This window comes from Manacus vitellinus, unplaced genomic scaffold (assembly GCF_001715985.3).
Source record: "Manacus vitellinus isolate BGI_N305 unplaced genomic scaffold, ASM171598v3 scaffold_1_pilon, whole genome shotgun sequence".
Lineage (NCBI taxonomy): Eukaryota > Metazoa > Chordata > Aves > Passeriformes > Pipridae > Manacus > Manacus vitellinus.
In genome coordinates, this window is record NW_021939396.1 from 16,058,674 (window position 1) to 16,080,536 (window position 21,863).

Here is a 21,863-nt window from a genome sequence, read left to right on the forward strand (position 1 = left end):
GGGTGCTTGGAGAGAATCAATGACAAAGTAAATGGCTCCACAAAAGGTCTGCTAAATAAAGTATTTTTTTTTGTTTTTTCTTTAACCATCCATGCCATCTCTAAACATTTGAGAGTGCACTGAAATGTGAATTTTCACTCTCTCCATCAGTTGTTGAAAGGTAAGTGCTTTACTAGAATTTTGTCCTGTCCTGAAAAATAGACAACCCACCTCCTGACTGTGCATACTAATTTGGGTTAATCCTCTTCAGTTCCTCACTCCCAAGTACTTGTCCTTGATTACACAAAGAAAAAGCAAGAAATGAGGAATATGAATTCTCAAGATTTTTGCCAAATGTTATAATATATTATATTTTTATTAATAATTTTTAATTATTTATTATTATTATTATTAATTTTCTGGTCCTGTTCTAAAGAATCTTATGTTAGCAGTAGAAACAGCACTGTACAACATAATAATTTATTTTATATCCCTCATTATTTCTTACAGAAATTAAGTAATTGCACTATGCAATTTCATTTTGTCTTATACTTTACAGACTTGGAATATAACACAGTATAGTGTGGGATGTACTTTAACCAACTGGCATATCTGCATCCAAATCATTGCACTGACAATTTCTACTATTCAGCACATAAGTTAATTTAGTAATGGATTAAAGAAAAATGTGTTCAGTAATTTTCTTCCAGTGGAAAATATTGACATTTAATATTCTAATCTAAGACTTGGACATTCACACTGTTTTTATGCAACAGAAGAGCTTGAACTGGCGTGTATTCAAAAATAACATGTTTTTCTTTCTGGGTAAAAACCTGAAATCAAAAAAATAATTAATACCACAGTAAGCTAATATCAAGAATGGGCGTGTGCCGGAGGATAAATTAGACTTTAAGTGGGAGATCATTTCTGAGACATATGTAATGAAACATAGATGCAGAAAGACCGTTCACCAAAATTGAAGAGATTGAAACAGAAAGATAAGACAGTCTATATTATTGTTTGACCACAAATTATTTATAAAAATTATTATATAAAAAAGCTGAATGGCACATCAGGGCTGCTGATGCATCACTCTTAACTGCACAAAGTTAAACTTAGGTTTCATTTTTCCCTGTGCTTCCTCATATCATTAGCACCTTACACAAATAATAATTTTTTCAAATGTCTTTACACTCTTACAAAATTATTTTTCCGAAAAAGTTTTCAAAAGTCCTTATTTAAAGACATCTGTATGCCATGATTTGAAGTTATAAAATAACTATATTCCTTGTAAGCGTAGATATCCTTCAGGAAGATTTGTAACCACGAGATTAGGGCTTGTTTCACTTAGGAAGTCTTTCCTTCCTAAGAAGTACCTTTCTCAAAGATAGTTGGATTTTTTTTTTCCCTTTTCATTCTGAATTCCAAAGAAAGCTGCAGGCTCCCTCTCTCTCTCTCTCTCTCTCTCTCTCTCTCTCTCTGGTATGAGGAGAGATAAACAGATGCTACAGGCTGGCAGAGTGGAGAGGGCCTGGAGGGGAGGCCAGAGAAGATAAAAGGCCTTGAAGAGAACAGGAGGGGTGTCTTTCTCAGGCTAACAGTGCTGTCTAACAGCACTGTTAGGTTTTTCCCTTCTAAGTCTACTGTTCTCGACTTTTTTTGGAATAAATTTTCCCCCTCTTTGACATTTCTTGGGTACTTGCATATTATCTTATTTCACATTCCTTTTTCCATTAGCTCCTACTTTTTCCATAGACTCTCACCAGTGGCCTTTTCAGATCACATTTTGTTTACTATTTACACATCTTAACATGGCTGACATTCACTCATGACAGTAAAAAGGTTAGTACTCCAGTCAACAAAGAATAAAATATTTAGGCAGTCTTCAGACACTATACAATTTTCTAAGCCTAATAAACTGTTGTGTCTCTAACCTGTTTTGTTTTTTTTATCCCACCACACTCTTTGAAGGAAAAAATTATCAAAAACCAAAAAGTCGGTTCATACCTATTTTAGGAGATAAGATGAATAAATTCAATAGCTTAATGTTAAAGGATTGAACTGGAATTCAGAATGTATTCAGTGTAATCCCAGCTTTGGGAAGCCATCCATAAACATGATAAGGCACTTTTCTGTGCTCCAATTCCAGCCATCTTCATTCATCAATTTTAGGCCATTCAGGAAAGACTGCCTTGTAAAATAGACAAAATGGAACTTTCCAGAGTACTATTGTAATAACCAGTACAAATTCTTCTGATTCTGAGGTAAGAAACCAACAGCTGAGTGACAGGGAATGTTTGAGTACCAAGAATAGGATGGAGGGAAGAGAAACAGAAACTGAGTATCGCCTAACATTACAGTACTCTTGTCCCAATTAGTAGAAATCAATACATCATTCATTCCTAACTCCTTTGAATTGAAACAGCTTCAACCTGAAGAGCTTTATAATGATTCATGGGAAAAGATATAAATCTTGCAGGTAGAGTAGAAAAGTCATGTATGTATCCGATTTTGAGACTGTAACCCTCAAAAAATTTTATCTGCAAATAGAGGAATAGGCTTTTATGAGACACTAAAAAAATTATTGTTGGTTTATTTAAAGTTTCAAATGCACGACTAATTTAAACCATTTTGTATGGTTAGTCCAGTTACAATGATACTAACTATAAATATAAATTATATAAATAACTCAGAACAAATCTCATTAATAATACACTTAAAATTTGTTTGACAGAAAATTTCTAGTTCTCCCTTTTGTCTGCAGTTAATCCTTATGCTGTTCCCCTGTTCATCTCCTGGAAGACAGTGATGCTGTTTATTTTGCTTTGCCAGGAGGAACATGCTATTGGTTCTGATGGTTTCTTCTTCTTCATTGGTGGGTCCACTTCAGACTATTCTATCCTTTATTTATTTGTGCATTTAAAAATAAATAAAATATTTCTATATTTTAGATAGTTGCTCTTTTTTCTTTTAGCTGTAACTCAGTTACAGTTGTAACTGTAAACTCAGTTCTGACCAGTTCCCAAATCTGCACCACCCTAGTTCAAAACTGTTGAATTTTTCATAGCTTCAGTTTCAAGAGTACTTTTTTTGTCATCTCATTTGTATACTTCTCCACACTGCAGAGGTCTCTGCTTCACTGTTACTGTCAAGGCCTCATATTTCATTCTATGCAGAACAATTACTCATTAATTTATTAAAAAAATATGATTATAGCATAAAAAATAAGAAAAAGTAATTAAATAAAGGAGTAAAAAATGTTCTTGCAGATAAAGAAACTTAAAAAAAAAAAAAAGAAAAAAAAAAATTCAGTGCAAAAATTCAGTGCAAAAATCAGTGACCCGTTGCTAGTAATGGCAATGCTGTATATACTGCCATATAAACCTAAGTAACATAGTCAGGAGTTATAAAAAAAAGAAAGTCTCTTGTTTCTGCTTTTAAAAGAAATGAGGATCATCACTTTATTTTTCAGCAGATCTGGTGCTGATGTCATGCTTTGACATGATCCTAGAAAACCCTGTAGACTGAAATCTGTCAGGGAAATTATGTAGAAGAGCAAATAGTTCCTAAATCCTGACTGATCTTAATGTAAGCTATATTCTGAGCCATCCAGCTCTGTCAAGATGCAGTGTCAGTTGTCAAAAATCTTCACAGTAGAATGGAAGGCTATGGACTGTAGATTCCTCTCAAGGGCAGAAAAACTCCTTAGACAAGACAGCAGATTTTTTGAATTTCAGTTGTGTATGCAGTTCACAATATTACACAATCTCTACTGTAGATCTGTATGAACTAAGATTAGAGAAGTATAACGAAGCAATGAAGAAGAGAAATACAAATAAGCAACACCTAAAATAAAAAATTAAAAACTATAGATAGTACATTATTTAAATTATTTTGACCAGATCCAAATATGATACTTTAGTGCATAAAAGAGCATGGCTTCCCATCCATTTCTCTCCACCATTCACACTGGAATATAATGTAATCAATAAAAATTAGTATAAAATATATTAGAAAGGACATTTTTCCTGATGTTAACTTCAGACATTGTTTAAAGTCACTTAGTTTTCACAGGACTAGTACTACTTGTATGAATGCACTTCCAGAAGAAGAATTCTCAGCTTACGAGTCTTGTCCTATTCTTACTGTAGCCCTACATGTGACATCACCATTTTGAGAGCAAATCTGTTGACACTTAAAACTAAGAAAGTTGTCACTGAGCTTAGAAACTGATGAGTTCAGGAAACATAACAGCCTAAAAGGTGTAGAAAAACATTGGAAAATATTTATCCAAAAATGTATGCATAAAGATTTTTGTATTCTGAAATAAGGTAAATAAATATTAGGAATATTTGAGAAAGAAACATGAAATATAATGCTTGATACTTAAATAGCATGTCGATAGTATCTCAAGAAGGAAGCCAAAGGAGTGGCAAGCATATTTCCATACCAATATTAAATGTCTAAGGAAACAGGAAACAAGAAAAAGCAACTGGAATATCTTGCCCTAAATGAATGCACTTATGAAAAAATGCACCAGAAATTTGCTGACAGTCACTGGGGCAGTAAATACAAAAGTGCATGTGCCAGCCTAGTATGACAAGCAAAAGAGAACTTCAATTTAAACATATTAACACATTCAGGACAGAATCTGAATGGGTCAAAATACCAAGCTTAAATGAGAATATAGATTTGTGTGACTATTAGAGAGTGTCTGACCAGGATTAAGATACTGATTACCAAATCCTCAGAGAAGAAAGACAGTGAGAACAGCCAATAAGCTTTTTCTGGATACTATCAGCATCATCCTATCAATTAGGAAAATGTCACTCTGGGAAATGAAACAGATGATATTTTAAGAGACTATAACTATGTTTGCACTAGGGTAAACTGATGATGCACTTAGATTCAACAGCTCTACAGAGGAATGAAGGACAAAAAGAAGCTTGTAAACAAAGTCAAAAGTAGGAAAAAATTTCAATAAGCAGTTGGATAAGAGATAGGAAAAAGGAGCTAAGAAGAAATGTTCAGTTGTTCATCCAGCATTAAAAGTAACCAGAAGTGTTCCATATGGATTTATATAATTCAGCATAGTTACGGTCATTTAAATAGTGTATGCACCTTAGGTTGTGTGAGGACAAAAACAAATTATGACTTCTATAGTATCTGTTGCTCTGAGTCATCACTAAATGATATAGCAGGTGAAAATCAAGGTACATGGGACAAAAAACTGAACGTTTCTTTTGGCATATGTAAAACCAGCCTTGCCTGACTACAACCACTCAGCAGCAAGGTTCTCAGCTGAAAGGTAAATCCATGAAAGTATAAGCTCAACCTGCAGTATAAGTCAAAAATAGAAAATCAGTTGTTGGAAAACATTAAGAAAGAAACCAGAGAGAAAGGAGAAAATATAATTATGCCACTATTTAAATCCATGGTTTACCCTCAGATAGTGGCATTGTTCTTCAGGGCTTGGTGCTAAGTCTGATACTGTTTAATGGCACTGCTGATCTCCATGGTGAAGAAATTCAGGCACTCAGGTTTACAAATAGTACCAAACTGGGAAGACTGGTTAATATTCTGTAGTCTGCTATTCAGAGGGGTCTCATCAGGCTAGAGAAATGGGATGACATCTGAAGTTCAAAAATGTCAGATGCAGAGCCTCACAACCAGCACAGATTAACCCCAGGCACCAGCAAAAGCTGAGTCTGACTGGCTGGGGAGCAGCAGAGAAGGACATAAGGGCTCTTGAATAAGATGAGCATGAAGCAGCTGTGCATCCTTGCACTTAGTGAAATGAAGGGGAGAGAAAGATACAATGATGTTCCTTTGAAGGCTGTAACTCTTCTATTTAATGTGACACAGTTGTTAAAGGAATATCATAGTTTTAATTTTGCATTTCATTTCTTCACAAGTTAATTGGAAAGTTAAAATTTTAGAACACACCAATCTGCAGCTGAAAAAAAAAATAAAAATCACTGAAAGTGGATCAGGGGAAAGAGTCAGAATACCTTACTCGTTTAGGACTGAGCTACATTGAAGAAATGGCAGACAAGCATTTTTTAACGTAGGAAAATGAGAACTGATTTTTCTCTAAGCTTATTAAAAAGTGTGTATAAATTAATATCCCTATCACTACCACAAATGACTAAAGAATTTGTCTGACTTGCAATGATTTTTACAAAATATAAATTAGAATATCTATTCCATTTAATATGAAGAAGCATATAATGAGTGCTCAGCAGCACCATCAGGATACTTGAACTTGGAAGATCTACTATGGTTTTTTCAGTATGTGTGTCACTGTTGAAATCTTTTTAAGCATAAGTAGTACTTATTGGAAGAATATATCTGTGTGTTTTTGACAGATCAAATCCTTATCTCAGATCTTCTCGTCATAGAAATAGCTCTTCAACAGATCAGAAAAACATGGAAGAGGAAATTTTCCTACAGTATGAGTTGATAATTAAATCACATTGACAGTTAGTTTTAAAATGTCAGAAAAATTAAAAAAGAAAGTGATTTGAAGGTTATAGAAAATGTTTGGACAAATAAAGGGGGTGTAATCTGTGTTAAAACATGTACATGTACAACAGATAATAATCTACATGCATTAAGTTTATAATAATCTCTGCATAACTTAGTAACTGTGAAATCACTTAAATTCCAGATGGGTTACAGTGTAATCCTGGCAGTGTCAGTGAAGGAAGATAAAAAAAACCCAAAACTGTGGTGGTGCATCCTGCATCCTTCCCCTCCCACCATTTTCCGTTGTATGCTTCACCTATGTAGCAAATAATACAGTGAACCTTGCTATTGAACTCTGTTAAATCACACTTTCACAAATTTATATTAAAATCTGCTTTTTGCCAATACCTCTGACAGTGATTATTTAATAGGCCAAATTGCTCTTTCGCAACAATCCATTATATACATTAAAAGCATAAGGGACCCTGGATATATACATAAAAGCAGTAGAAAGAAACATTGTGATGATTACATCATTGTCATATCACAAACCCAAGCTATTTAGAAAGTGTGAGCAAAAGTTAAGCTCCACATGTGTTTCAGTATCTGAAACATGAAAAAATAGATTGGTGATATGGCCTAAAGTAAGGTGAAAATTGCTTTTCTAGATGGAGACTATTTCTGTACAGAATACTAAGTAGAAGTATATATTTGAGGCTTATTGAATAATAAGAAATCAGATTATTTGTAAAGCTTTAAAAAGAAGAGATAAAAAGTAATATGAACTTTAAGGAAAAACTAGTCAGAACCATGTATCTTTAGGGGTAAAGTTATCATAAGACCGTAAATAATATATTTACATTCAAGATCACTGAACAAGAAATAGAAGTTACAGAGGACATTTCACCAAGATAATTATTTTTATACTAGATACTGTGTAGTTATGTGTAGTTAAAAGGATAATGCATGTAAGAAATCACTTGATCAAAACTAAATTGAGGTCAAGAAAGACTGTCTGACTGTTACAGAAATAATTGCTGACATTTTCATTACTTGAGAACAAGAGGTCACGAGCAGAAACTGAAATTAACTTACGGAGAAAAATATCAAATAGAATCTATTTAACTGGAAATTGCACTTTATTTGGCTTAGTAAGAGAAAGTGCATCTTGTCAGACTTTAACTGACAAAGTGACTAAACTGTGATCTGAAAAAAACTGTAGAGATGCTCAGGCCCATAAATATGTTGGAGTCAAACAACCTTAAGGATAGTGTAGGACTTGCTTTATCACTTTGTCAAAAAAAAATGTGAGCCTCTGAGCCAACTAATTTAAAGTCATCATACAGCATTGGACAGAAATACAAGAAAAAGCTTTTGAAGAAGTAAAGAGGATAATTTCAAATTCTCCATTAATGAAATTTTATTACCCAAAGGAAAGTCTAGACTTAGAAAGTGACACATTAGAGAATAATCAGGGAACCATATTAATGCTGAGAGAACGTCTAAAAGCACTTATGAGCTGTTGTTTTCTAGTTAACGAATGACAAAGAATTAACACTACACCTTAACAAAACTGACTAGAATCTTTCACAAGGTGTGTCAGGACAAAAAAAGCTGTACAGTGTCACGTCTTCCCAACTTTGCTTATATTTAAATTTCTGAAAGCATTAATTTAAATGGAATGGAAAACTGGCTCATCACCATGTACATGAAGCTGTGTCTGACAGTTAGGATCTCCTATTATGCTTTACCAAACCCCACCACAACACAATTGTCCAAGCACATTTTCAGACCCGTTTCTCCCATACACTTAGTGTCCCTCAAAATCAGAAATTAATCATGAAATGCCATACTGCATTTTGCTCATTAGAATAGTGTCACCTTTTCTCTTGAGGCCCTCTTCACTCCCTACATAGTTTCAAGGCTGTGACACACAGACTTTTTCACCCAAAACACTCTGGCCTCCAAAAATCCCTGTCAAGCACCTCAAATTTGAATACCCATCACTTTCAATACAACTGCATTACCAGAGTTAGATTGAATTGGCTTCAACACAATTCAGTTTTAAATTTTTTGGAGTCAGGGTGCCTTGTGGAACAGACCCCTGCTCCCTGGGGTCTGGGCATAGCAGGGGCTGCCCAAGGCAGCAAGGTAGGGCAGGAGCTGGCAGCGTGGGCCCATCCCACTACCTCAGCTGGAGGCAAGGCGGAGGGAGGGCACTGGGGCATCTGCAGCCCTGGGTATGTCCTAGGGCACAGGATGAAGCCAGGCAGGGATGTCAGTCCATGTGTAGGGGGTCAGGAACAGGCTCTGTGCGAGGAACCAGGGTCAGTTATGGCCCCAGACTGGCCAGGAAGGGCTTTTGCTGGAGGGTTAAGTTTGATTATGCTCATTCAACAGCTAGTCACAGGCACATACGCTGCTATTCTGTAGAGATGTTTCTGAAAAGCTTTTCCATACACCCGAAAATAGATCAAAGGTAACCTCTGAACACTCAAGTGCTGGTTCAATGGGGATCCAGATATTTAACATCATTCTGCTTAAATCTCAAATCTAGCAGATGCTCTCAGAATCCAATTAATAAATGAGTCTCCAACTAACAAACAGGACCTGGTTAGTATCTGTGTTGGAGATGGTGACTACTGCTTCTCTGTAACAGAGTCATGCAGCAACAGAAGGGTTTCCATTATGTGACAACACAATGGCAGAGATACAAGAATGGGCACACTGGTGAATTGGTGAGAACTCAATCAAAGATATAGAGAATTTTAGCATTTTTATGAGATAGAGAATATCTTAGCTATAAGATCTTCTGATAATGCATGTATATGTAAGATACACTCTCTGATTTTTTCCAGGATCAGATTTTACCCTTTTATGGACAACATGAGTGCAATTTGTGATGTTACCTTCTTTTATTAAACTCAAAACAATGTAATTTCAAATAGTTAGGAGCTTTAGCAAGATTCATGTTCTAAATCACAAAACTTTCTTTTCATAGAATACTTGTCAAGCAGTGGCAATATAAAATTTCACCACAGAGGATGGCCAGGCATGGGTGATGAAAATGAAAGGAACTGGGCCTTGTTCCCATCTGGCAGTCAGCATCAGACCAAGTAGTGGGGTTTAAAAAAAATCTAACATGAAGATTGAGAAGCACACAAACATTCCCATCAGTCGAAAACTGACTGGCCTGGATTTCTGTTCAATAAACTCTGGGGCAAAAATAAGGCAGGTAAGCATCATCCTACAACAGATTTGCCAAGAACATGAATGAAATCAGTGGAAAAAGTGTAACAAATATAAGAAAGTGCAACCGCATATTAGCAACTATAGTAGGAGGAAAATGTTAAATTTTGCAAGAAAACAAATGAGATACAAGTGAAAAAAAAGGAGAAAAAAGGAAAAATTGTGACATTTAAGTACTAACATGCAATATCCCCAAATATGAAACACAGTCAGTATGCTGAAAGATGCAGAAGACAGGGAGCTCAGAGTACAGAAAATAGAACAAATGTGGAGTCACCACCCCTTCATCACAGCAATGTACCTCAAGGATTTGAGGTATTTTACCTCACAAATATCTGACCAGTCAGATGTAAATAAACTACAAAGACTAGGTCAGATCAAATATAAAGCATGATTTGAGACTTCTCATAGTGCAGAATACGCAGGAGTGTTAAATTCACACTTAAAAAGCAAAAGCGGCACGGACAGAGCAAAGAGAAAGCAAGAGGGAACAGAGGAAAACTGATCCCCACTTATCCTGAACCTTAACTGATGGTCAAACCTCAATGTAGCATGAACCCCAGTTGCTCTGAGAGGATTTTTACTTGCTACAAATCTCAAAAGAATCCTGTTTCCTAGTTCACTTCTTTATGAGTATCTGTGGTTTTGTCTTATACTCTTTTAAAATGTGGCAAAGTAATGTTTTGCTATTTCTTGCAACCTCTGTTTATTCCAACTCAGGAAAAAAATTATTCAGACTAAAACAGTTGCCTGTCATGTATTTATGGTGACTAAATAATATAGACTTCTGTGCCATATCTTCATAAATTCTTGTGGCATCTCTTCATAGATACAGCACTTACAATGAATCCCAGCAGGTAGGGTTGGAGAAGACAAGAAGAAAAGAAGAAATGTTTTTGAAATTATGTCAGCTGTACTGACTGGCATGACACAGGGAATGCTTAACTGCCCATAAACTGAGCACTGAGTCTTTCCTCCACACCTTACTATCCCATCTCCAACAGACTCTCTCACTTGTTTGATCCTATCTTCATCCAAATTCTAAATACAGGTTTGTTTCAATTATATATGTATACATACAAGGTTATATGTGTATACATACTCACTCACTGAGGAGTGACTGAGGGAGCTGAAGTTGTTTAGTCTGGAGAAAAGGAGGCTGAGGTGCGACCTTATTGCTCTCTACAACTACCTGAAAGGAGGATGTAGACAGGTTGGGGGGTTGGTCTTTTCTCGAGGTGATCCTAAATAATAGGAAAAGAGGAAATTACTTCAAGTTGCACCAGTGAAGGTTTACATTGGATATTAGGAAATATTTCTTCACTGAAAAGGTGGTCAAGCATAGGAACAGACTGCACAAGGAAGTGGTGGAATCGCCATCCCTGGAAGTGTTCGTAAACCATGCGGATGTGGTGCTTAGGGACACAATTCAGTGGTGGACCTGTCTGTGTTAGGTTAATGGTTGGATTCAATGATCTTAGAGGCCTTTTCAAACCATAATGATTCTATAATTCTCTAATTAGGACATACATTCTTAGCAGTCATCCTAATTGCTACACTCAGCCCTTGAAAGCTAAATTTACTTACTTATGGAAGTAAAGAAGAAGAAAACAAACTCCTTTCCCAGATTTACTAAGTTATTACAAAGTCATCAAGTTATTTATCAGTCATTATGAAGTTCTTCAGGCATGCTGAAACAGTATCCATATACCTTCAAGGAAAATTTGACTGGAAGCACATCCTTAAATATGAAGATTGTACATCTTTCATGGGTGGGAGTGGAAGGCTTAGACAAAGTTTATTAGAGAAGCTCTCTTGTTGAGCTACAAGATGCAGAAAGGACTCCCTTGTGTTTTAAACTCCTCCTCAGAAAGGAGCCTAGGTGAAGTTAAATCTTTTATTAGCCTCAGATTTTGTCAACAGTTTAAATTTAAGGAATTATAGAGGTGTGATTGAACCACTTTGTCCTGTAGGTTTTAATGCTGGGAAATCACATATATTTCTATAAAATGAATTATTTATTATGACAAATGAACAGACAAAAGATCTTAATCAGAATTATTTACTATACAATATAAAAGCTAAAAAAAAATAGTATAGTATAGCATAGAATAGTACACTATGTCAAAGCAATTATATTAAAGCAATTATATCAAAACTAGCAAAAAGAAACAACCATTGAGTAGAGATTGATGTAACTCACAACACTATGGTCATGGGCACTCTCTCTTTCACTCAACCCCTGGGGAGTAACCATGAAGAGACATCCCTGATTCATGGGATAGGCTCCACAAACTCCAAGAGAGTATGTAGAATAATCTACCGTACGAAAGTTGGACTGGGCTTTTGTAGCTGTAAAGTGATTGGCTGCCAGTCACTTGTCTTCAGGTCAGCTAGCAGCTTATCTGTTACATCTTGCTTCAAAAAGCAGAATGTGTATTTGCAGTTGGTTCACCAGGCTGGTTTTAGCATAATTCAATACTAAAAGCAGCACCACGGTGCCACCAGTAGCTCATCACAGACAGCTTGCATTGTTTGAATTCTCTGACCAGGTTCTGGGCAGAAGCAGATAGGCACCTACCAAGGCAGAGCATCCTGCTACAACATCTGCACAAGGAATGGGTCTTCTAGTTGGTGTAACAATTTCGGGTGGGAATACTAGCTCGCTCGTCATTTGCAACATCCAGATGTAAAAAGGTGAATAGATTATTAAAAACTAATTCATTCTATCACCAGCTCAATTTGAATATTATGGCTGAGTATTCTCAGACTTGATGCCTAATTCAGATTTACTTTGTTCTGCAATACAGAGTGGAATAATTCAGAGGTCAGCTCAATTTCTACTGTCTGCATATGTTACTTGGGCATAATATACTGTATTGCAGGGAATACTATAAGAAAAATGACCTGTCAATGACAAAAAGAGAAGGATTAATTCAGTCCCTCCAAAATTCCAGGTAAAATCATGACTTCATATTGCTATTGTTCAGAAAAATTACTCAGATCATAAGGGATTTAAATCCTGAGACCAAGTCACAATACAAAATGGATTTGGGGTGTCTATAATCCATTTTTACTTTGTGCCTGGAATTGTCACACTTAGAAATTGCCCTAAATTTGCTTTCAGAAGAAGTCTAAACCATCTTCTCAGTTCAGAGACAGTCACCTACTATTGTTATAATTAAATAAACAAAAAAAATAGATATGGCATCCTAGCCTGTAATGTCATGAAACATCCACATTTCACAAGAGTGGATACCTGCACTCTTAAAAATTTTGATTCTGCCTTTATCTGTATTTAAGTTTGTCTTGTTGTCTGAGGTTTCCCTTCACATTCAAAGCAGTACAGCTAGCTTGTAGCAGAGCTAAACATAGATTGTACCAGCAATCTATAATAAGCAATGAGAAAAGCTGGCAAGTCTGGCATTGAGGTTGACCTCAAGTCCATTCCTGCACTGTGTTCTTAATTAGGTTCACCCAAAACTTCATTTTAGCAAATAATGTTCCAGCCTCTGAACATTTCATACCAGGTGACATTATTTAACAAGAACTTTTTCATTTCTTATTCAGTATTTGGCTAATCCAAAAGCAAGCAGGATGTATGAAAGGCCAAAGGTTAGGATAAAATGCTGAAACAGTTTCTTTCTCATGAATATTCATGTAATGACTTTGGAAATGCAGTGATTTCTTTGGTGTAATTTACCTCAGCACTAAACACATTATAAAAGATATATCTTGAAGTAGATAGGATAGAAAAAGTAATTTCCTAAAAATATTCCCAATTATCCAGGACAAGGCTCTCTGAGAATTTTAAACAGGAAAATAAAACATAGGAGCTGAGGAAAACTAAAAGGTTTGCCAGCTATTGAAAATTAGATGTCTTCTCTCTATTCCACCCCAAGAGAGTTTAAGCATTGGAAATCAGTAATTTTGAGTGCAGTTAGTAACTTTTAGTACAGAAGAGCACTGAAGTGACAGAAAGACATAAGCTAGAATTAAACTGTTTCATTTCACTACTCGTAGCACTGCAGCCAAACTCAGCAGAAGCTGCTAAATCAGTCTGAGCAGCTAGTACATACGGTGCCTCATTTTTCTACAGATACAGTAATGACAGCACCACCCATACACAAGTCCTTTTGACTGCAGGGTAGGCACATTATTAGTTACAACCCACATACAAACATTCATCCGCTTACTAGTGACAACTGAGTTCTGATTATGCTATATATCTGAATGAAAGACAAAAAACTGCAGGCATTGAATAGCTAACAGAATAATTCATTTTTCAGAAGAACATTGAATGTGACAAATAATAGGTTTCAAATCTACCTAAGACATATTTTTGCATATTCCCAAAGCTAGAAAATTCCACATGACAAAATTTGTGATTAATAACTTCTTGAGTCTGCCTGCAAGCACTTACGTTGTCATCTTTGAGCACAGTAAGAACAACTGAAAAATCAGTGTTGCCCAAGGTTTTCTTAGAAAATTACACCGGAGAAAATAGACTGTGACTGTGGTTTAATATCCCAGCAACTCAACCAAAGGCCCCAGAACAGAAACAAAAACCCCAACACAACTCCAAATATTCAATGACTGTATCCAAACATCGAAAAAGAATCTAAGAATCTCTTCTTTACTATAAAATTGATATTATTTCAGAATGTTTGTACAGTAATCTACACTTGGCAGAAACTCTGCATTATGGTCTTATTGTACTTCCATAGAATTCAAAATTTGGCACCAAATCAAATTTTGGGAGGCCATAGTTTCTTTTCCAATGAACCTGATGGCATAGTGATATTCTATTAGACAGCACTATAAAATCAAAGAAACAGTTAGAAAATTAGAGAGGCACTTGCCAAAGGTTTTTCTTATAGGGAAAATTAATATAGTAAATAGCTTTAAAAGCTGCTCTTTAAAATTACAACTTTCAATTCACACTTAGCATTAAGGATCAATTATCTCACTGAACACATACCTGACTTGCTGAGCACAGTGAGGACAGATGAGCACCTGAAAACTTGGGCTGGAGTCTATGGGAGCTGCATGTGGTGATTGGTTCTTATAATCCTGAGCAGACTTCCTGTTGTGCACCTAAATATGGACATAAGTCTCTTATTTTAAGCCTCAGGGTCTGAAGAACAGTTAAATATGTTTCTGCTTGAAAATGACACCTTGTATATCAATAATAATCCATAAAATTGAGATCTGCAAGAGAAAAAAAAATCTGATCATACCAAGTATATGAATATCTCCAGATTTACTTTAGGACTACAACTCTAACATGAACAATATTCTACAGATGATGAATTGATGCTTTACCAACAGACACCAGATGGTTGTTAAAGGGCTGGTGAGGGTGTACATTTGAGTCAACAAACCAGGCCGTAACATATTTAAATGTAGTAATCTGAGTGCATGTTTCAGAGACTAAAAACTCATTGATGATTATAAAAAATTAGTTCAAAACCATTCAATTTTCAAGATTTACTTTGCCTCAACATCCTCCTGAAATGTTCAGACAGTGTCTTTATCACTTACCTTCAAGTGGTAAATGCTAATAGCTTTACCTGTGATGAGAGAGAACTGAGTCGTCTGATCAGGAATGACTCTTTTTTCGTAATGAATATTATTCTCTCAGTAGATGAGATTCATCCTATTGACTCAAATCAGAATTCTGTTTGATATTACAAGAGATGATGACTGCTCAGCCTTTTCATGCGCCTGGTGATTAGAATAAGACCTAACATAGAACTACAATCCTAGAGTCGCTAGACCTACAGCATAGTGTTACCTTGATCTGATCCTTCATGAGTTGTTGGTAAAAGAGAAATCAGAAAAAACATTCTTAAAGTATATATTTCTTGCAGGTATTTGTGGGAAAAAAGAAAACCAGTCTTTATTTTTATTGTCAAGCAACATTTTATCTAATGTTATTGCTTTAGTAGCAGAAGATACTATCTAGGAAGATGTATTTTTTATTTCTGCAAGGTATAAATTCTGGTATTTGTTAAAAGTTCTTTTACAGAAATTAAGACCCATCATGGCTGGGCTTCGCGAACGAAGATTTAGGAAGGTTCTATCCACGTTTGTTACAGGCATGCTGGTGGCTTATGAGGCCAATACGAGATAGACATATTCGATTGCAAAAGGCACAGCAGAAAGACTCCTTAGATGGTGTATTCAGCAGGATACGATTCTTTCTGCATTGTCTTTTCTCCTCGAGAGTGATCCTGCTGGCATTTTCAAAGGAAACGGCAGCATTATAGATGGTGTGTCTCCAGACCTCACGATTTGAGGCCAGAGTAGACCAGTTAAGATGATCAATGTGGCGGAGGTTGAGGTGTTGTTTCAGGGAGTCCTTGTATCTTTTCTTCAAGGCTCCTCTCTTGCAGACATTATAGACACACATCAGCTGAGACTGATACTATCCTTTTTCTTTTTAGGTATAAGGTATAAAGCTTTTGTCATAGGTGTAAATGTACAGGGAACATTTATATTTTATATGTCCGTGAACAGTCATGTACCAAATCTACTTTTCAGTATGAGACAAAATGTGGAATCAGAAAGAAAATGAAACAAACAATCTGGATATAGCAAAATAGGACAGTTCTGGGAGGCATGAAGAAAAGGATTTTGGGAAGAAGTCTCTACTGTACTTTGGTAACAATCAGGAAATATTTGATCTCTCTAATAGTATTCAGAGTGAATAGCAAAATCATGGAGGAAACCTTCAGTAATATCTCATTGCATCAGTGTGGAAAATACACCACCAGAAGCTGAAATGCATGCTCAGTATCACCCTGGTCAAGGAAGCTACACATCTATTTGCTTCTGAAGCTCTACTTTACAACCTATAAGTTGCAACCTCTTAGTAAATTATGTGACTTCTGCTTTGTCTCATCAAGGCAACAAAAATGTTTGCTTGTTTGAAATGTGCAGTGTTTCTGAAGTCAGTGGAGTTGAGTTATCCATAAAGATCTATAAAGATGCCCCTCTTTGATATGTTAGGCAGAAGTATCTAAATATATATTTCCTTTAATGTTTTAAAAAAATATGTTCTTGTGTTGTTAACATAAGATTCCTATTTTCTTGATTTAATGCAAAGTTTGGAAGAAAGCCAAAATTATGTTTTCATTGACTTTTAACTTGACATCTAAAAAGCTTTGCTGTGACTTTGAAAATCTGCATATTTAAAAACCCGCCACTCACTGATATTGGCAGAGATCATGAAAAGTGACAAAGCCACATTTAAAGAACATGAAGGTTGCATGGTCCTGCACTCAGAAATGTGAAAAGGTCTTCACCTCAGCTCAAAGTTGAGTATACATAATCATAGTCTTTACCGCTCTGTGCTCCAGTTGAACACTCCCTCTGCTTCCAGCCGCGTGGCCTGAGCAAGGCACTGTGCTGGGAACACAGATAGTCTCCAAGGTCCCTGTTAATGCATAATGTTGCACACCAGGCAGAAGCAGCAGTTCAGAGGAAAGCTGATATGCTGATGTGCTACACCAAGAATAAAGCACATCAAGGATAAATGAGTTACCTGCAAATATTCAGATAAATTAAATATGTAACTGCATCTTTAGATGGCCATAACCTGGTCAAATATAATTGGATTTTGCACCAGCAAATATACTTTTCCTCTACTAAGCACCATTCCTCTGAAATATAGCCAGACATGCATGCACCTGTTTCTAACGTGTTTGGAAAGAATCCTTCAAAAACCTTTTAATGTTTCTTTTATATGGGAATATGTGCCCCAGATTCAATCTAGTTGAACAGCTTTTGCTGAAATTATGAAAATTAATGTTCAGAAACATATACATCCCATAGAAATTCTGTCCTGAATTGTAGCAGAATTCCAATCAGCTGAAGAAATGTCTTAGAATAGAAGATGTCAGCAATTTCTACCTGCTGTCTTTAACGTAAACATAATTAAATAATGTTGCAGTTCTTGAAGTGTTAGTGTTTGCAAAGTACAGAGGAGCATGTTGCAAATACATACCCTGATAGTCATCTGCCAACTACCACTGTTATCAGGTAGTTAGCAGCATGAAATTGTAAATGGACTATTACATTTTCAAGATAGCAACCAAAAATCTGGTAGGCATATCATAGATAACAAAAAAAACCCAAACCCAAACATTTCCTGGTTAGACAGCAATTTTTTCAAGATATATCCTGTGATTTTCATATGTCTTTCAGTTTAAGCACAGGAGAACAGAGGAAGTTTTTGCTATAATAAAGATTTTGTTTTTTCATGGTTGATGATCTGAAGGAAAATTGCAGTGAAGTCAGGTTGAACACTATACCTTTCAAATCATGGTGTTCTGACTGGGAAATGTGATAAATAGGTAGTTTCTGTAAACTGAGAAGTGTAGTCAGCTGCTCATTTTTTTCATTTTAGACATGTGAAAGTTCCTTTGTTTAGCATTTTTCTACCTTTCTGAACACAAGTCACAGTGTTTTAAGCTATTAAGGATTTTTCTTTTCTTTTTTTTTCTTCATACAACTTATTCCTAACTAAAATTCCAGTCCCTGGATGTTAAATGGTTGCATTTCCTTCCTAGAATCTTTTGCAATACTTACTTGATATCATAAATAATTCTTATAAAGACTTCCTTCCCCCTCCAAAAAAACCCCAAAACAGTCTGCATACCATTTTTGAGATACCTCCCACTAGAACAGGGTGAATAATATATGTAGGGTAAGAGTTTCATAAACTGTAAGTTCTTTTGGAATTTTAGATTTTTAGCCTACCTTTCCAAATTGATCCAACAGATAACTCTCTTGTACTGCAAAAATTACATGGTTTATTTTTCGTAAGAGTTATTTTTTTTGTTGTTTGTTTTTATTGAGATGACTCAGTTTCCTAATTAATTGCAGATATCTTCATCAGTTGCCCAATTATAATGGCTAGTCCTATGGTGATAGATCATAAGTTTATACCTCAGACTCAACAGCAGACACAGCTACAACATCATAAATCTTACCGTCAATTCATTAATACACATTGTTCTAAACACTTATTTTTTTAAGTTTGAAATATATAGTACAAAAAAAAAGATAAATTCTAGTTTTCAGGAAAAGAGGCTAAATTACAGGAGACAAAGAAAGAATACTAATGTATCCCCAAGAAAGAAGATATTTAGAAAAACTCAAGCCTTATAGAATAAGGTTAAAATATGCAATAGTATTCCTTCAGAGCTTTATTTAATATATGTCACTTACATTTTTTTAATTAGGGTAATGCCAAATAGTTTCCCTTGACATAATCTAACTATCACAGAATTCTCCAAAATTTTAGATGAAAATATTAAATGCCTTGAGTATTTTATTTAATCACCTTAGCTTTAATCAACTATTAAAAAAAGCAAACAAACAACTCAGTAACATACATCTAATAAAAGTAGCATATTAATAAATTAATGGAAAGGAGAAACATACACATAGGACTCATTACTCTTCTCAATGTCTGAAACACTGTTGTACTATGAATATTTTCTGAATTTAGTCACCAAAGAAAGGTACTTAAAATTGCACCTGTTATAATATTAATTATGAACTCCATCTAAAGATTTCTTAATTAATTTCTCTCTGATTCTACTATATAATTCTTCCAGTTGCATTTGATTTGTTCAGCTGATAACAAAATCCTACCATTTACTTGGAGTAAACAGGAGACACACAAATTACTTCAATGATTCTTAAAAATTTTTCAGAAAGAAATTCTATACCAAGATTTAAAAAACTCATTTAAAAAAGTTATTCTGCAAATATCTACTACAAATTATGAGAAGTATACCTAACAGTTAAAATTTTTAACCAATATCTATCTTTATATTTAAGTAGTTATATTATTTCCTTGTCAGAAAATAATAAAATTTGAGTAGAATTTTGTTTTAAAGATTTCTGTGACAAACACTGTTGTCACAGAATGATTCAGTGCATGGCAGAGTCTTCTAATACTCAACTGGAGTATTTATCTCTGCTTGAATTTTGTTTTCCGACTATATTTTTGTAAACAAAGTCAAAACACAGAGACAATTATTTATGACTTTTTAGCTTTTCCTAGGAAGACAATGGTTTAAATGTCCTCCTTACAGCCTCATCACATTTCTTGCTTTGATCACTTTCATTTTAACATTGTTTTCACTCTGCTTTTTCTTAAAGTGTCTTGCGAAGAATCCTTTCCTACTAATTCATGGAATTATTCCAAGTACATTTCTAGTAAATTCCAAATCACCTACTAAGCTTGTATTCTCCTGCTGCTCCAATATCTGATAGATTTTATTGACCACTTTAGAGAATTAACAAAAGTAAGATTATTTTGTCGTTCAGTAGAGCTAGAGGGGAAAAAACAGAACTGCAGAAGTATATTGTTTTGATGTACATTGCAGGTGTTCAGACAGCACTTCAGAATTAAGCACAAGAGACTAATTCACTGTTCAGAAGACTGTGAGGAAGACATCAGAGATCAGTTCCTGTAATTATCTTATTCTACTTCTGTGACAACGTGAAATGCATAAGTATCAGTTGGGAACTTCCTCTAAAAATTAAAACTATTTATGTGGACAGTTTCTAAATAATTGATTGAGGGATCGAAAGCAAACTATGTATAATCTTCTAAAAGAAATATCAACTATATTTAAACTGCAAGTTTTAAAACTAGGAAGTTTATAGTAATGAATCAGAGAATCACAGAATCATAGAATATGCTGAGTTGGCAGGGACCCACAAGGTTTATCAAAGTCCAACTCCTGACCCTGTCCAGGACCATCCCTAAGAGTCACACTCATGTGCCCAAGAGTGTCAGCCAAGCACTTCTTGAACTCTGAGTGTTGTGACCACTCCCCTGGGGAGCCTGTTCCAGTGCCCAGCCACCCTCTGGGTGAAGAATCTTTTCCTAATATCCAACCTACACCTCCCCTGTCACAACTTCAATGAGAATCCATAGTCTTGAGATGCATCATCCTTTCTAGTCCGAAGTCCTGACTGACAGATATAGTCTAGCTTAAGCACTGAAAAATATGAGGTGATAGCACTTTGTTGCAATTTTTAATACCTTAAGACCATTGATTATGTCTTATTTATATATTTACCCAGGAATTCCAGGGTTCATTTGGTGTTTTATTTTCAGCTATTCAGTTTTTTCACAGAAGAGGGGGAGGAGTTCTGCCCAAAAGAGAGTTTCATATTTGATTGTTTTCCATGTACTAGAAGGACTTTTAATGTATTTATCTCCTGCACAGACAAATGCGAGCAGGATATTGTCCTTGCAAGATATCACCTCTTCTGAGTACTATATCAGCTTCATCATTTTGCTTTTCTATGATAAAAGCAGTTAATGCAATGTTGTCTGACAGGAAACTGCACAAACTGCTTGTGAATAGAAAAGAAAATAGCTCTGTTACTTGTAAAACAATCTTGTACATTAGCAGAATGTTCTTTTCTTCCTCTGTTGCCTTGCCTATATTTTTTTTCCTCATTTTCTTCTTTTTCCTGAATATTAAATTTTTCTGGATGACCTTCATTGGTTTTTTTCCCATTTTCTCCTTATAATGATAAAATTAATAATCTCTTCCATATAAATTAAGTAATCCACTTCCATTCCAAGTTTTTGAAAGTAACATGCAGGCAAATTTCAAGAGAAATTCTTACATGAAGTTTGGGATAATGGAAATATTCTTTCTTCCCTTTCCTCCCACCTTGTTTTTTACTACTGAAAAAAAATCACATGGAAGAAAGTTAGAAAGAAAAGTTGTGGATGAACAAATAAGTTCAATAACTCAATACAGTTAATTGAAGTCAACTCTCTCTCATGTTCTCTATTTCATGTAGTTCAATGATGTTTTTCTACCACATTCAAAAGCAAAGGAATCTGATATTTTTCATACTATGATCCAAATTCTAAATAATAACTTTACCAGTGGGGATTTGTACCATGCAAGAAACTCTAAAACATGCATTTGCTATTTTCTCATATGCTGACAACACCTCTTGTTTTTCTCAGTGTGAAAGATCTTACCAAACTTTTCAACAATAAACTAGACTACTTCCTCTTTCTCTGTCATTCTCTTATTTTAGACTAGACTTAAGGAACTTAAGGTGGTTGTAGATTCCTCCTGACCTTGATTCAGAAACATGCATAAGCTTAGACT